This window comes from Callospermophilus lateralis, unplaced genomic scaffold (genome assembly GCF_048772815.1).
Source record: "Callospermophilus lateralis isolate mCalLat2 unplaced genomic scaffold, mCalLat2.hap1 Scaffold_113, whole genome shotgun sequence".
Classification (NCBI taxonomy): domain Eukaryota; kingdom Metazoa; phylum Chordata; class Mammalia; order Rodentia; family Sciuridae; genus Callospermophilus; species Callospermophilus lateralis.
Window position 1 is genome coordinate 4,075,727 of NW_027511570.1, and position 19,113 is coordinate 4,094,839.

At 32.3% G+C, this 19,113-nt stretch overlaps 1 pseudogene across 1 annotated transcript in view; it reads left to right on the forward strand.

Annotated features, from left to right (window-relative positions):
• The window catches only part of LOC143386138 (cadherin-12-like), an 80,725-nt pseudogene extending 63,426 nt beyond the window's left edge, over nucleotides 1–17,299 (forward strand). The window contains exons 5-8 of the transcript XR_013089812.2: nucleotides 4,873–4,994; nucleotides 8,449–8,566; nucleotides 13,041–13,292; nucleotides 16,186–17,299. The product of XR_013089812.2 is annotated as a cadherin-12-like (transcript). The remainder of the gene's footprint in view (nucleotides 1–4,872; nucleotides 4,995–8,448; nucleotides 8,567–13,040; nucleotides 13,293–16,185) is intronic.
• Nucleotides 17,300–19,113: the final 1,814 nt, after the last annotated feature.

The window sequence follows — 19,113 nt, forward strand, 5'->3', positions numbered from 1 at the left end:
AGTCTTATTTATCTAGGATTATCAATGTTATATATAAAGAATAGTCACTAGTGACCTGTTTCTAAAAAAGATTTCTGATTTAATTTCCAATTGATAACAGGCAGACTAGAGTTATGGGAACATGAAGGGAATAGTTTTATTAAATGTACTAATTGTGTTAATTCCCACATGCTTTCTTTTTTAAAAGCCAATTTACCTGCAGTCCTGCCTGGCTTAAGTTGACAGAATATGTTAACAGTCCTCAGCACACTATCTATTATATAAAGGAAAAATGCAGACCCAAATGCCAATTAGAATACAAATTATTCTCTCTGAAAAGGGGGGCTTTTTACACATACCAGATCCTATAACTCAGGATGAAAAGTATGATCCACCCAAATCATAGAATCTATAAGAACAGCTTCCTGTGAGTACAGGCAGCTTGGTCCAAAGTGACCTACAGTTGTGATGACAGTGAGGACTTGAAAGTCCAATGTCATCCTGCTATCAGTCAAGACAAGAGGTGGACCTAGGTAGGATTCTCTGGAAACTTCCCTGGGATCCCCAATAAAATTAAAGACAGGAAAGGAAATATTCTTATTCTCTGAGAGGACCAACTCAGCTTTTGCCTTGAGAATGTTCCCCTTTCCTATCACCACCTAGATGGACTGGCGATGAACAGGGATCAAAGGAGCTGACTCTATCAATAACTAAGAAAATGGTTAATTAACCACACATCACAGAAACATAAGACAGGATGTCTCAGCTCCGTGAACCCAAGGGTCAGCTCCAGCCCTGGAAAGACAAAAGAGTGAGCACACGGGAAACTTTCTGTTTATTGGGGAAAAGATATTCAAGAATATTCCACCCAAATAAGGCAAGGATTGGGTTTCAGGGGGTTGCCCATTCCCACTAGGTAACGCCCAGGTAGGGCTTGAAGTGGGTTCTGTTGCTGAGCTAGGGGGTAAAGGCCTTTGTTTATAAAATATACTGGTCTGTACTTTTGCTTTCTTGTGAAGTTTCTGTTTGGCTTTGTTATCAAGTGATAAATGTTTCCTCTATTTTGAAGAATTTACACTATTTGGTTTTTAAACGTTTGATAGAATTTCTAGTAAAGACATCTGGAAAAAGGCTTTTAATTGTGAAGAGATTTTTCATTATACCTAAATTTTCATACCTGTTTTAGGAACACAAATGTCTCCTATTTCTTCTGTCAGTTTTGATCATTTGAATCTTTATAAGAATTTGACCATATTTTTTTTACTATTTTTGCAATAAAATAACTTATCATATTTCTTTACAATATTTTGTTTTGTTTATGATTAAAATATATTTCTTATTTTATTCTGATTTTGGTAATTTTTTTTCTTTTTCCTTATTTTAAAGTTGTACTTTAAATATGAATAAGCAATTCTAATTCTCATTCACTGAGTGAGCATGAGAACGGACTGCAATATCGTTTAGGATTTGGACAAACATCTGACAAAATATTTTGAAGGCATGAGAGACAAATACAGAATACTTTCTTTTATTTCTCTTCTTTCTTTCTTTTTCTTTCTTTTTTTTTTGGTACCAGGGATTAAACTCAGGGGCACTCAACCACTGAGCCACATCCCCAGCCCTATTTTGTATTTTATTTAGAGAGAGGGTCTCATTGAGTTGCTTAGTGCCTTGCTATTGCTGAGGCTTGGTTGACCCTCCTGTCTCAGCCTTCAAAGCAGCCATATGTGCACCCTGCACCTGACCAGAATTATATCTTGGTTATCATAAATGGACCACAAATTATTAATTAGCAGATAATTAAAATATAAACAAAGTAGACTAATGATAATGGAAATTTAAACAGTCTATTAGGAACATCACAATTATGTGTGACATCAGTTGTTTAATGTTTACTAAGCCAACAATTGAATTTGTTTTTTAAGTATTAAATAATAACTAAACCCTGTATAATTTTGTTGTCAAATATTTGGTCATTATACTCTTGCTGAATCAAAGTTAAATGAAATTTCATTATTGCTCTGTGTAATATAGATTAGATGGGTCAGAAAGAAAATATGTCATTACTTTGTCAACATACTTTAGTAAATTATATACCTAAATGAAAGAATGCTGCATTACTTTTATAAATTATATACTATGGCAAAATTTCAAGGCTTATTAGACTTCAGTAGTTCTCAAACAGAGATGTTCTTCCTACCTAGCTTGGCACTAAGGAATTCAGTATATTGTTTTTAAGCCCTTAATTATGAAAAATTAAAAATGTATTTAATAGAGAAAAAATAACAGAATTAAATCCATAAACCCATTACTCATTTTCAGCAATATGAACATGCTGTTTTTATTGTTTTTCCTCTATCTTTGACTGAACATTTATTTTATGGCTTTTGCAATGCTGGCTTCTGACATTTAATTTCAGGAAATCTAGGTGTCCTGCAGTGCACAGAATTGTTTCACACAACAAAGATTTGTCTTAGTTAAAACGCTTAAAGCATCCCCTGGGGTAACATTATTAACAATAAGTTATTACAGTATTGATGTTTTTTTGTGAAAATTTACTCATAGAAAACATCAACTAAAATGACATTTTAGGGCAATAATTCAATAATTCAAAGAATACCCAGAACTTTTGATGAATGAATGTAGGCCTGAATTCATTTTGATAATCTTTTTATATATTATAAAAGTAGATTGTTAAGATAAATACAATTGAGGGATAAGACTTGTCTCCTCTTGAAGAAATTCCCTCTCATTGTAACCTAATGAAATAAAACTCCTACCCTAGAAAAAAGTGGAAAAGAAATTCTCCTCTTCATGTGGGCTCTGGACTTGAACCCACTTTACCATGTAAAATAGGAAGTAGACTGTTTCCCATTGTCCAGATGTTGAACAGGTTGTCATTCTTCTTAACAGCAAAATCTAAGACATAATATAAATTATTTATCTATTTTAAGTGGCTGTATAATTATCAGTGTGCTTTTTAAAAATAATAATAAATAATAGAATTGAGAAGCACTAAGGAGCCAGAACATCTGATTCCAAGTCAGCATTTTTACCTTCAATTGTGGTTTTTGGAAAAGTCACAACTCGCCAATTTTTTTAAGAGTTCCATATGCATAATAGGGTTGATGATAGTGTCTATATAATAGTTACCATGAACCATAAATGAGTTAATCTGTATAATGTGTTTTAGAATGTTGTTGATTCATTGTTTACTTTTTAAAGTATTAAGCATTTGTTTTATTTTTATTGTTGATATACAGTTTCTTTAGAAATTTAAACCAAGTTTAGCAAATTTACTGACTTTTATCCCTATTCTGCACTACATAAATGTAAGTACTAATAAAATAACTGTCTCTAGCTAATCTCCACAGAATATAACTGGTCATAAGAATAATAAGAATTTCACCAAAACATTGAAAGTTATGTAAAACATCATCTTATTTAATACAACAAATCTATGAGGTAGGAATTATTGATATCCTGTGTTTTATATGGGGAAACTCAGTGAAATAACTGAATAAGAAAGGTTCAATAACTTTTGAAAACTAAGCCAAAGTTTTTCTTATCAAATAAGTTAGTATGCTTTCACCAATATCAATGTCTACATCATATGTATTTTCACAATCATTCTTCAAGATTAACAACATATTTTTCATAATTACACCAAGTATCCTCATTTCATATATTTTCTGTCCATACTGGTATACATGAGTAGATTTCACAGTGACATATGGCAACGTGTAGATATTTTTTGTGTTAACATTCAACATTTTAAAATTTCTTTCTACTGAATTTTATAGACTTATGACAATCAGTCATTCAAAATATTTGTGTACTCATTTCTTTAAAGCTTTCCAGATAGAGGTGTATAAAAATATTTTGAATTTTCAATAACACTATAGAAGAATTTAACTTCTTCTACAGAAGAATCAAGACAGAATGTATGGTAGAATATATACGTCTTTCAATTTTCATACTCCTGGACTTACATTTTTAACTCCCCATTCTTCTAGCTGTGTGATCTGGGTAGGCCTTTGAAAATTTGAGACAACTGATTCATCTTTAAATTCTTAAAGGTAAATTTTGTATGTTGTAAGCTAAAACTTACAAAATATTAAAGTATTATGTTATAATTTATTAAACTAATTATTTATAACATAATACTTTTATGTTTTGTAAGAAATACTTTTATGTTTTGTAATAAATTATTTAGAGCATACTTCAGCAAATGACAGGTAGCAAAGGGTAAGTTATTAGGTTGAACCCAAACCCTGTGATGGGATTTTAACTGATACCTTTTCAGTTGAGATTTATTTTGATACAGTAGAAAGAACCTGTTCTCTAACAAAAGTTTGCTTATTCTTTTCTTTCATATAATCAACAATTAATTTCAGGATATCCTAGCTTTCTATGATATTCCTTGATTTTACTCCCTTAAAGCTATTTTTCTAATTATGATTTATGTAAATCAATTTCTCTTTCTTCTTGATACTCATCATTGTTTTATTCAGGAAGAAACTTCTGAGATGATTAATTTCAAAAGGGTCATTTATGATGTAAAACATGGCAGAGAGTAAAATTTTCACTACATTTATAAAACTTAGAAAACTATATTTTTTAATCTAATAAAAATATTGCTAATGGCAAAGATTACTCTTGTGAACTAATCCTGGTAAGATAGGTAAGTCATTCCACCAGAAATGCCCTAAACCTATAAAATGCCAGCTAAGTGGTTGGTCTTACCTAATGGTGAGTTTCAGGGATGAACCCTGGTAATATGCATTGTTTGTGTTCTGACACCTAAGCATCAGTGTTGCACTGATGTTCTTTATTGAAGAAAGAATAACTAAAACAATTTTAATCATAATTTATGTTTTTATGTTTCAACAGGTAATCCATTATTAACCAGCAAAGTCAACATACTAATTAATGTCTTAGATGTCAATGAATTTCCTCCAGAAATATCTGTGCCATATGAGACAGCCTTCTGTGAAAATGCAAAACCAGGACAGGTATCTTAGAAATAGTGTGAATCAAGAGTATATAAAACTATTGGTGGTACACACTTGTAATTTCATTGACTTGTGAGGCTGAGAAATGAAGATAACAAGTTTGAGGTCAGCCTCAGAAATTTAGTGAAACCTTATTTCAAAAAGAGAAAAGTGAAATGTAACTCATTGGTAAAAAAACCCTGGGTTCAATCCCAGAACCCACTGCCCCATGCCAAAAAAAATGTTTAAAGACACATCATATGTGTATATTTTCAACTCTAAGTCCAGACATATATACATGTGCATATGCTCATATTTCAGAACAAGTCCTCATAAAATAAATCATAAGAGATATTAAACTTGAGTGGATTATGGTGAATATGGATGTGAAAATAATCCCATGGGAAATAAAGTTTTGATTTCCTAGTAAGTTCTTTGGATTATGCATTCTTCCATTTTTGTACTCTCTTACTGTGGCTTTTCTAAAGAACTTAACTGTGAGCAAACACTCTATGCTGATATATTGATGTAAACTTCAATCACTTTTAAATAACATAACCACTTACTTAGGTAAATTGAATGAGTTTTAATTCTTGAAATAAATTTTACATTTGAAACAATATTTTTAAAGGGCACGCTTTAAAATTTACTGTCTTTCAATTTGTGCATGTAATACTACTTAGTAGATTATTTGTCCAAAAGCTGTGCACCAGTGATATGTACTATCAATATAACTATTATATGAAGTTTAAATAAAATTTAGAGCCCATGTTCACTCTAGTAACATTTCAAGTGCTCAGTAATTGTATGTGTCAAGCAGACACCATTTTGGTGAGTAAAGTTACATTTTCATAAGCATGGAGACTTCTAGATTGACTGTGTTGTCCCAATCATTCATAGATGATGTGAGGAAATCACTAAATGAATTACATTACTACATATTTTCATCATGATACCTCAAATAAGAAATCTGCATCATTAATTTATAATAGTCACAGAATGGATTAAACCTTATCACCTTGAAAGCATCCACAATATGGATGTCTGTTTCGCTTGTTCTGCTCCAATGTTTTTAATAGTAGATGCTACATAAGTATTTGAGCATAAATTAATTTTTTTGATAATTGGAAAATTAAAAGAAGTTTACAAAACTTCTACAAATTAACTATTTTTTTCACTTTTGAGGAGCTCCACTGTGCCAAAGTATATAAAAAAGCCATTTTTTGTCTTCTGGATACATAAGAATATCAATAATATCAGACTAATCAAAATCTTATAATGCTCCAAATGAAATTAGCCTCTGGGAACAGAGCTCTATTTAGCTCTATTTGTCTAATAAAGTAAAAGATTTGAAATACTGATACAAGTCCATGTTACTAGAGATCAACCAGATTTTCTTATTTGTGGACAAAGTAGTGAAAAATCTGTTGTGTTCTTGCGAACTCTATATCAAAAAATATCTTTTGGGTTTTTGTGTCCTACTCCTCAATACTTATGTTCAAAGCACAGTGCTGAAATGTCCCTTGAGTTTGCAGGGTGTGTGATATATTGCCATTTTCTGCTTTGGGTACCCAACTATAGTGCCCCTGGCCTACAAACCATGCATAGCAAATAGCTCTCTTTTCTGGATTATTCTTGAATATATATAAAATACATATATGTATATATATATATATATATATATATATGTGTGTGTGTGTGTGTGTGTGTGTGTGTGTGTGTGTACTTTTCTAAAAAGGAGAGAAATAGTAGGGAATAAGTTGGTCTTATGTAAGCCTGTGAAAATTTATGTGAGAGTTATTTTCTTCAGGGCAGTGCTATCCAAATAACGTTTCCAGATAAATGAATGTCTTTAATAGTTTCTATATGCTGTCCTAAGATGATTTTCTTTCTTCAAAAATATGTTCTTGATATTTTGTTGTTAAATATTTTTTTTAATTTAATAGTGGCACTAGCTAACAACATTAAGAAAACAAAATAAAAATTGACAATCAAATATTGGTCCCTAAGTAATGTACAGAACTTTTAGGGGTGAAATTCTATGATTGGAGTCCATTGGTCTGAGTCAAAAAAGTTAATTTTTCAGGATATGTATCAAGATTCTTTCTAAATTATTATATTCTATTGTCTAATGATGAATTATAAAAGTCTCATTTATGACAATTATACAAGGAAAATAAATTCTGTGCAAAGAGTTTGCACTATGGTAAGAAATTAAAATTTCAAATCCAGAATCCAAAATCCCTAATTTTGGTACTAATGCTGCACTGATACATAAATGCCAATAACAACTGTGATTCATCTATCCATTATTTAGGTATCTCTCTGTGTGCCCAAATATATGGGAAGGTAAATTGTAGTCCGGAGACTGGATTTAACCAGGAATAAAAACCAGAAATAAAACAAAAATCAAAAGCATCAGTTTAATAGCATCAGCCATATGATGAATATTTTACACAATTATGGCAGGTTGCCATAATTGAATATAACGTCTTCCTCTGCCAGATTGAAATTTAGTTCAAAAGCATGATCCTCTGATCAGCACATATCCTTTGTCTTTTCCCACACATGCTTCCTGAAATTAGTCTTTCTGGCACACAGCTTTTGGATATGTTGATTCAAAAGTGCCTGGAAGCCATTCTGATTTTGTTTTGTTTTGTTTTGTTTTTGGTGAAATGGAATCCATATTCTTGTGCATGCTAAGTAAGCACTCTACCACTGAGCTGACTGTCTAATCACTTAAAGCCATTGTAACTTGCTTATCTATGTAGTGAATTATGAATGTTATAGTTTGGCTCTGAGAAATTACTTTTTGATTATTTTCAAATTTAAGAGCATCTTACTGAAATATCAGGAATTTAACTAGACTATGTGCTACTTTTGATGACAGTGAAGAACATTTTTTGAAATAGAGATTGTAATGCTTATTATGGAAATCTATAAAAACATATTTTTGTTCCTAACCAATGAAGGAAAATTAGCGTAACAACAGAAACAATATACACATTCTTTCTTTGTTTCCCATTGTTTTATACATGAAAATAAAACTCATTCTAACAAACAACAGTTCTAAAATTTTGCTATTTCTAGCACTTTTAGATAATCAAATATTTTGTTTCCAGTAAGCAGCTTCAGGTTTAGGCTGGAAAGAATTTAATTCATCTAATTTAAAATGCAAACAAGTACATTTTAATTTCATTTTGCTTATTAGTGAGAATTTTCAATGCTGTTAAGCTTTTCAGTTTCACATATATTGATTTAGAATTAACCTGTGTCCTATAATTGAGCCAGCTATTAAAACCTGTAAACATTTAGAAAATTGTTAAAAAAATTATGTGTGAGTAATTGGCCTGTTGAAATAAATTCAAAAAGTATAATTTCTGTAGTATACTTCATTAAATGGATTTATAAACCTGTTATGTAAAGTTCCTTTCAAAACTGATTGACTTCAAGTTTAATCTTTACTTTGTTTCAGATAATTCAGATAGTCAGTGCTGAAGATCGTGATCTTTCACCTGCTGGGCAGCAGTTCTCCTTTAGATTATCCCCTGAGGCTGCCATCAAACCAAATTTTACAGTCCGTGACTTCAGAAGTAAGTATAAACACTTAAAGATTTACCTTTTTCAAGTAGCTTTTTCACAGGGCACACATAGAGGAATCAATACTTTTCCTAAAAGCATTCAATTTTGTAAAATAAAGAAATCCACATATGAGAAATCCAACATTGCCTAAATAGTAATAAGTTAAATATTTAATCTATATGGATCTATCTAGAAGGCCAATGTATTTCCACCATACAAAGGAATGTCTCTTAATGAGCCATGCATGTAAAAAGCTACCAGACAAATTGAAAGTTGTCCCTATCAAATATATCCTTTGGCTCCCATGCATATTTCTTGTATATACAAATAGGTAACTCTATAGTATCTGTTTTATTTTAATAACACTCAGTATAGCACTGGTTACTAATGTAGATATTGTAATCAGAATGATTCCCAGGCCATACCAAAATGGTTGACGCTCAGAAAATTGTACTAAACGATGAGAACTTCACCCTACTTGTATTAAATTCATGTATATGAAGTATAAAACATAATGGTTATAATATATTTCTGCCACTATAATTTTAGTTATCCCCTCATATACCATGTTTACACTTACTTTCTACTACTATCCTGGCCAACATTGCTACTACTTCTGCTATTACTATTGCATGTGACACGATTATATCCACTACAAAAAACATAAAGAATACTGGATTTCAGATGCTTCTCAATGTATGATAGGATTATGTCTCCATAAACTCATCATAAAGTTGAAAATATACTAAATTGACAATGCATATCATATACCTACCCTACTAAACATCAGGGATTAGCATATCCTATCTTAAATGTGTTTAGAACAGTTTGTTAATCTGCAGTTGGTCAAAATCATCTAACAGATTGTCTATATTAGAATAAAGTTTGGAATATATCATGCAATTTTTAAATATCATACTAAAAATGAAAAGGGTAACAATTTCATACTATGGGTATGCTTTCATACAACATATGGACTAAAAATATTTAACCATGAAGTTGGGAACTGTCTATATTAAGGTTTATGTGTTCTCTATTAAGTAATTGCAAATTATAGTTTTGCTTTTTGCCTTTTTGTTTGTTTTTGTTTTTTGCTTTGACATTTTTATCTCTTAAATTTTTTTTGATTTTATAAATAAAGTGACCACTGGAGTTTAAACTTCAGGGGCACTCGACCACTAAGCCACATCCCCAGCCTTATTTTATATTTTATTTAGATACAGGTTCTTACTGTGTTGTTTTGAGCCTTGCCTTTGCTGCGGCTGGCTTTGAACTTGTTATCCCCCTGTCTCAGCCTCCTGAGCCACTGGGATTACAGGCATGTGCCACACTGCTCCTGGCTTCAAAATTTCTATATGCTAAAAAATAAGAATTAAAATGCCAATTTTTATAATATTGGGTAGTGAGAAGCTAAAGTTTTAATAAATTCTGTTTCTAGAACTAAGTACTTAAATTATAATGGGATGATAATGATGGTGATTATTGGTAGACGCCCAAGGATGTTTTGAGAAAACTGGGTTTGCTTTAAATAATTAGAGAAAGAAATTGGAGTACCCATGTATTGTCACCAAAGAAAGTTGAGTGAGAATGACTGAAGAACAGCTGTACATGAAACAGCATCCCAAAGTTGAAGGATTTTATGAATAAAACAAGCACATGTTTTATCATGAAAATTGTAACACTTCTGAGAACAGAAGTAGACAATATTTATAGTTTTCAGTTAGAGCAACCCATCTAAAATAGAGCTGTCCAAAACAAATCAGGTCATTATGTTCACACTATTTATAAATAAGGTAAAGGTATAGTAATTCAAATAGAGTAATTTTATAAGTCATTGAAAAGTTTATGCAACAGTATAACATGTTCAGATTTTCATTTTGGGAAGATCAGTCTTATGTAATATGGAAAAGACATGAGAGGGAGAAAAGATTAGTCCTGGCACCTTTGCATTATTGTGTGAGACTGGCTGTGAAGATGAAGACAAGAGGATGGAGAAAGAATTCATAGAGCCCAATGCAGGATGCCCTTGGTTTAATTCATGAATATAATGCAGACAAATCAGATTTCCAGATCATAAGATTGACGCTCATATCACTTACTCACTCTGAGTATCTGCTATGCCCCCCTAATCCATCTTTGTTGGAAGACCAAGATAATCATGATAATATGGACCAGACCCACTGGTCTCAGGAGCAGTGTTTGCTTATAGACTGCACATATACCTGCTACAGAATTTAATGTCAATTATTGCTCTTCTTTACTGCAAGCTATATTTGTACACTTTTTAGGGTACAGAAAATGTTTTAAGTGGGGAAATGAGGTTTACTATATCTTTTTTTTTCCTCACTATTGACAATGTACAATTTTCATGCAATCTATTTTCAAAAAATAATAAACTGAAAATAAATATTTTAAATATCCCAAAAGATTCTAGACACTGTGGTGCATTTCTGTAATTCCAATTATTCGAGAAAATGAGACAGAAAGATCACAAGTTTGAGGTTCTGCAAACTAGCGAGACCCGTGTCAAAATAAAAACATAAAAGGCTGGGGAAGTAGCTGGGAGGTAGAACATTCCTGAGTTCAATCCTCAGTACTGCTACACAAATAAAACTATTAATTATTTTCACTCAGGTTACAACACTTAATCTTTGTTCCTTTTCCTCAGATTCATGTAGAAAAACATCAAGTGCTGAAGATTTTAGCATTGCTTCGACTAGTCTCCACTTTTCTATCCTTATTGTCCCCACAATCATTTGACACATAAATTTAATTGGGAGTATCCTAGTAGACACCTGGCATTTTTAAGTTTTGTTTCTTAATTTTAAAGTGTTATGTCTGCAATAATAACAAAGTAATCTTACCAAAACAAACCCTGATCTTATCACATGTATACTTTGTTCATCAAGGTACTCCATTTTTCAGTAACTTCTGTTGGCTCCATTGAGTATCTACAAACAGTACAATGTAACATAATGGAAATGATAACATTTTTAACAGACTTATATTTTATTGAGTAATATATTTTTCTAATTTTTAAATCTATTTTCAAGTGGGAATTATGAATGTTAATATATTGATAAATAATAAACTACATGTCAATTTATTTGTAAAAATAAAACATTTGGGGGGAGTTTATTGGAAATAATAATGAAGAGTTTTCAAATAAACTAAAATTTATGCTTTCATGTATAGAAACATATAAGAAAAGAGCAAATGAATGCAAAATAATATTTTCAATTGAAACATTAATTAAATTTATATGAAATGGAATTTTGGTGTCTTTTATTTCTACAAATATCACTACTATTAATTTTATTCAAGTTAAAATGATTTTCCTTTGTAATTACATTAAAGTGGTAATAGTTCATGATTTTCACAAATTGTTATGTATTTTTACATTTATAATTGGAATGTATTTTTCCATCTCTCTTTTTTTATCTGATGTGCAAGAGTGAAAGCATTTAAATACCTACACATGCATACACACACACACACACACACACACACACACACACACACACACACACACTCATACCTGCAGTTGTCTGTTGGTATGTTACGGATTAATTCCAGGACCCTAACACCCATAGAGTCCAAAGTTTTCAGAAATACAAATTTCTTATAAAGCATTTCATAGTATTTACACATAATCTGTGCACAGCCTTCTGAAAAATTCAAATCATCTCTATGTTACTTATTATACCTAACACAATGTAAACGATACAAAAATAAACAGTCAATTTTACTCTTTATGTATAGCAATGGAAATTTTTTTCCATTGCTTGTTTTCTCAAATTTTCAATCCATGGCTATGGAATGTGTGAATATGGGGGGTCCGTATATAAACATGTTTATTTGTTTATGTATAAATGATCCATGTAAAACACAGGACAAATCACAAGTTTAATCTGAAAGAGTCAATAGATTTTTTAAAAAATAATCTTTTTAGCTGCAGATGGACACAATACCTTTAATTAATTAATTAATTATTTTTTTATGTGGTTCTGAAATAGAACCCAATGCCTCACATGCTAGGCAAGGAAGAACTCCACCACTGAGCTACAACCATAGCCTCCATCAATAGATTTTTAATGAATTTTAAAGAATAGATTCTTATATAAGATATTCAACAGATTAATGCTTTAATTTTTTGTTATGCTAATATGTGTGGAAATATTCTTTTCCTCAATGACATTTTCATATAAGAAAAGAAAAAAGAGTAACCCAACGACTTCTTTTCTCATAAAACATTCTGTATTTTTTTCCAAATACAAAAGCTAATTCTTGCAGCAGACAAGATTAGTGTTTCCTCCTTCTTTAAGGATTATTTTTCTGGCAGTTTTCATGATGATATATGACATAACTAATATAAGGTTGCATTTTACCAGTTCAAGAAGGTTTTCTTATACTTAGTGGATACCAACTTAAAGAATTGAAGTGAAACTCACAGTAACCATGTTATCTGAATGTCCTGTTTTGTAGACAACACAGCTGGAATTGAAACCAGAAGAAATGGATACAGCCACAGACAGCAAGAGTTGTATTTCCTCCCTGTTGTAATAGAAGACAGCAGCTACCCTATCCAGAGCAGTACAAACACAATGACTATTCGTGTTTGTAGGTGTGACTCTGACGGTACCATCCTGTCTTGTAATGTGGAAGCAATTTTTCTGCCTGTTGGATTGAGCACTGGCACTTTAATTGAAATCCTACTATGTTTCATTATACTTTTAGGTTAGTTTCAACATTGATCAAGTTCTCTCTCACACACTCCTATGTCTCTATCTCTGTCTCTCTCTCTCTCTCTTTCTAGAGCGGGCATGCTCTCCCTCTCAGTTTACCATGTAAATAGATTTTTGTTCAGTGAGCTGTCACTTCTTGTTATAATTTATCTATATTACAATATTTTGTGAGATATATTTTTTATTTAATCCCTCATAAATCACATAATTTAAAATATAAAATTGGATTTTCAAGTTTGTGGCCTTTGCAAAATGAGATTCTCTCTAAAAATATCTATTTTTTGGCAACAATTTCTCTATCTCTGTCTCTCTCTCTCTCTTTCTAGAGCGGGCATGCTCTCCCTCTCAGTTTACCATGTAAATAGATTTTTGTTCAGTGAGCTGTCACTTCTTGTTATAATTTTTCTATATTACAATATTTTGTGAGATATATTTTTTATTTAATCCCTCATAAATCACATAATTTAAAATATAAAACTGGATTTTCAAGTTTGTGGCCTTTGCAAAATGAGATTCTCTCTAAAAATATCTATTTTTTGGCAACAATTTCTCAATTCATTTTATATTCTAGTATTACTACAATTGAATAAAAGATCCTATAGTCTTCTAAGAAATGTACTAGGTGAACAAAAGCTCTCAAATTCTGAAAAGAGAAGAAAGAAAAGGGCAGTAAAGAAATAGAATATAAAGGAATCCCCAAATTTTATTTTCTTCAGTTAAAACTGCCTTTCAGAAGCAATTCTTCTTCCAATTTTCCCACATCCCCTCACATCAAAATTTTAACTATTCCTACTCTGAAGAAAACTGACTAAAATATCTAGGCACACAACAAAGGAAAAGGACTGAAGTAAAATGTGTTCACCATCTCTGTGATAGTGACTGTCAACCAATTTCAGGGCTTTGCCTCTCCCATCAACTGTTCAGCTTTTCTATTTCACTTTCTAATTTATTGCCATATTCACACTAGTACAGAGAGATTTCAATTTTGCATCACTTCTTTAAAATCAAATTACAACAGATACACTGGTGGGCACTGTGGGATAAGTTTGTATATGCATATTTTCCATTCAGGAAAAAATATTCTGAAAAAGATGAACACTTTCTAGTAACTATAGGATAGAAAGCAAAACTGTTAAACCACTTGTAGGAGGTAGAACATGGAGTAAGGAATTCGATGATACCTTGTGGGAACATGCCTTGAGACAAATGTTCATGCTGTCTTGAATGATAAAGTTGTAGTCCAATTTACATGTGTATTATTAATTACATCTAAATAACTTTCATAAGCATAATGAAATATTATGTCCTTATAATTTATAATAAATAATTATTAGTATCTATTTGTGCTGTTGATATAAAACTTAAAAGAGCACATTCAAAAAAATTCTAACATCTGGAATTGAACATAATCAATTAGGTTTAAGTTCAAATCAAGTGTTCCTTTCTCATTCTGCTCATTTGTCTTGTGACTACTAGAATGCCAGAGTAATTTCATAGCAATTTAGCAGCTCTGCACTTTCCCTATGACTTAGGGAATCCCAAAACCTAGGAGACTTGTTTGATTGCCTGGGGAGAAATAACCGAGTTTTATCATGATGAAAGAACTCTATAGTTCTATGACAAGAGTCTTCCAAACTCTTCCAATATAAGTAAAAAGGATTTTGCTCCCCTAATTATTTCTAATTGATTAAAATGAGAAGGCACATTGGGAGTGTATTGGTCTATTTGTATTGCTACCTTGAAACAGGGTAGCAAGTAACATGTCTGCTCATCATTACAAAGCCCTGAAATCTACCATGCACTCCTTCATTCTATGCTTCCTAATGCCTGCAAAATACCTGTGCTATTCTAGAGGCTGTGAATTCACTCGAACAGAGTAGTGAATATTGGCACTCTTCATCTTTCCATGGTGTCTGCTTAAATATCCACTTCTTTGACTTCTGTAACCAATCACAGACTTCACTAGGTCTGCCATTTTCATTTCCTTTGTGAGTTGATGGGAAGCCCAAGAATTCAGTGTTACTTGATTTTCTTTTAGGTGGACTTCAGGGAAGTCTATAATAGTCTGCTTTATTGCCATGATGACTCCTAAACCAGTTTGCATTCAGGAATTCTCTATGAGGCTTTCAGTCTCTCACATACTCCCCAGGCAATCAAACAACAGTCTCTTAGGTTTGGGGATTCTCTAAGTCATAGAGAAAGTGCAGAGCTGTTAAACTTCTCTCAAAGTCCCAGTGTACAGAAGTCCTCCCTAGGTTCCCTCCCTTCTTCCAATCCCCTGACTCTAATTTTGGAGAAAGTGAAATAACCTAGTTTCATCATGATGTATTCTTCTCTACTCTCTAGTTTTATGACAAGAGTCTTCCAGACTCTTCCATTGTAAATCAAAAGGATTTTGCTCCCCTAATTATTTTTAATTGATTACCTCAAAAAATTATTTATTTCATTAAAAACACAAATTTCCAATTTCCAAATGAGAATACTACAATTTGGAAACTAACCATGATAATTACATCTTGCAGATGATGATGATATTTAAGTTTTTTTTTTTTTTTTTTTGGTATCAATTCTTACAACTCTGTATGGTTAGAACATCCCCACCCCCACCCACCCCGGCATTTTTGTCAAACTGAAATCTAAAATATGGAAATATAAGGGCAAAAATGATATTTTGAATAACTGTTCTGTGGTTTCTTGTTATCATTTCCAAATAAAGTTGTTGACTTCAGACAATGAGAAAAACATAAACACATACGTGCTCCTATTGATTGTAGTGTTTTTAATCTAAGTTTGGAAACAGCATGCCTTGATCAATTTTAACTTTCTTGGAATGATAAATGACTCATCTGCCTTCTTTTCCCCAATTGCAATTTGTCTCCTCTCAGCCATAGTTGTGCTGTACATCGCATTGCGCAGGCAGAGGAAGAAGGATACCTTGATGACCTCCAAGGAAGACATAAGAGACAACGTTATTCACTATGACGATGAAGGAGGTGGAGAGGAGGACACGCAGGCCTTCGACATCCGGGTGCTGAGAAACCCGACAGCATTCGAACAGAACAAAATCCGCAGGGATATCAAGCCAGACTCACTTTGCCTGCCCCGCCAGAGGCCCCCGGTAGAAGACAGCACGGACATCAGGGACTTCATCCATCAGAGGCTGCAGGGGCACGACCTGGACCTGCTGCCCCGCCCTATGACTCGCTGGCCACCTTCGCCTACGAGGGCGCAGGGTCGCTAGCCAGGTCGCTCAGCTCCATTGACTAGCTGGCCACTGATGCTGACCAGGACTACGACTACCTGGCGGACTGGGGACCGCGCTTCAAGGTCCTTGCTGACATGTTCCATGAAGAAGAGAGCTACAACCCCGACAAAGTCACTTAGGGAGAGGCGGAGGCTAGGTGCAGAGGAGGAGAGATTTTTTAACAGGAGCAACACAAGTAGACATCAACGCGCGCACACACACAGGCTTTATAATGCAGGATTCTTTTGACGATCTGGTTTCTAGCAAGTGGCTGTATTTATCACACTGTCAGTTTTGGTTTATTCTGTTGACACAAGATAAATCCTATAATATGTACTTGCTTTGTTTTGTTATTTCAGAAACACGCTGAGACATGCTCAGGCCTATTAAATACGATTTACTGATATGACAACCTACAACGAAGAGAGCTATGTGGCATCACGGTGGAAGAGTGTTAGATTTTTCTTAATTCCACTAAAGTGCCTATTGAAACTCTTATCATTTAAAGTGGTGTACCCTACACTCTGCTGTGATGTGGTTGCAGGATTCAGTGATAAAGAGGAATAAACAAAGACATCTTCAAGGAGCAATAGCACCCTGCTGACTCTTCTCATTCCTTTTGAGACAAAAAGGAAACTCTGATCTCCATCTTCTTATAATTCAAAGGTGTTTCTTTTTAAAACTGTATGCCAAGACATATTTGCTTTTCCTACCCTTTCAGAAAATTGAAATAAATATAATAATATCAAATTAAATATGTAAGCCATGAATTTGAAAAGCAATGTTTGATCGTAACATCAGTTCATATTAAAAAATGTTAATTAATATATTAGTTTTTTTCCAAAAAAATAAAATTTTAAAAAAGAAATGGAAAAAAATCCCTCTTTATAAAGGGAGGCCTCAGGGCTAAAATTCTACATTAAAATAAATATTGGTTTTGTTTTATACTGTAGTGGTGTGTGGAAATTGGTTTTAAAAAGTCACTAAATCATTTAAACTCTCAGTTGTAGATAAAATACCAGCTTCTATTTCTATGAATATTTTCAAAGGGAACAACAACTATTAATTTAAATAGATAAAGAGCAATTCATTACAGTTTCTTAGATTTTTATTACATTCTAGTGATTCTTTCTTGGCCAATGAAAAAAATACATATCAAATAACATAGGCTAGATGCACGATATATCTCTAAATATTTTTTATGTTTTTGAACAAATAAGTCAGGGACTTCAGAATGTTGAATCCAATGACTAAATCTTAAAAGGGACACAAATGCAAAATCAGTCAGCTGATGCACTTACTAACATGTACTTTGTGAATGCCATTCTATACTACAGCTCAGAGTTAACTCTTTGTTATCTCACAAAGAACAATCCTCAGATTCATCATCCTTTACAACTTCCCTGTAAATAGATTTTTAATTTGATACAAGTTCCTAAGAAATATTCAATTTAATGAGCATATTAGTAAACTTCACTCATGTTAATTTCAACTGGATTGTATACTATTTAGAAATACACATAACAGATATTAACTAATTAAAGTTGTATATTTCTCATTATTAAACCTATAAATGTGTCTTCTGAAAGATAAACACTATGTATAATTAGAAAATTAAAGTTGTTGTAGTTCCATCTGAAATCTAAGATCAATATCTAACTTTAGTTTTAAAATATCTATGAATATATTTAACATTTACAAGATCATAAAACCAAGAATTCACATATGGGAAAATCACGTGGAAATATGAATAACTGGTAAATTATACTCAGCCATATGCACACACAAATGCTTACTTTAAAATTATCTATTATTGATACTATGGCAATGGGATCCTTCAAATCTGCATTTCCCATCTTTTTCCTCTTTCTACCAGTTGCATAGTTTCCTTTTCTCCTTCTGAGGAATGACTGATGAACTTGCTTTCCTCTACTCATCACCCAGTTTTTACTTCAGTCTCATTCCTGAGAACTACAATATTCATGTAGTATAATACTTTCTAATATAGTACACTTTGGGAAATATTTACATACTTTTTTAGGAAGCTTATAATATCATCATCTTTCCCAAGAGAAAAATTAAGATAATTTCTAGATTTGCCCACACAACATGATTCACTATGTAATGAAGAAAAACCTCCTGAAGAAGGTTAATGTGCAATATCATTCCCTTTTGAAATGATTATTATTGGCAGAAATTATTGCATTTGACATTTTGTAAAGGAATATCATTGGATCTAAATTCAACAGAAGCCATGTGATGTGAAGAAAATTAGGAGGGGCAGATTATGTGAAACCATGTGACTAAAATACTAAGCCAAAGTATGAAACTTGTGGATCTTATTTTAATCATATTAATAAATTTTATTTTTAGGACATCTATCTCTTTTACATTTTCAACACTATTTGTGTGGTAGGACTACTTTAACAAAATATCAAAGATTGAAATGCTTAACAAGAGGTGCTTTTCCTTACAGTTCTGGAGGGTTGGTTTCTTCTGAGGCCTTTCTCTTTGCTTTAGGATAAATTCTTTGTTCTGTGTTTTTACATTGTCTTCACTCTGTGTTTAT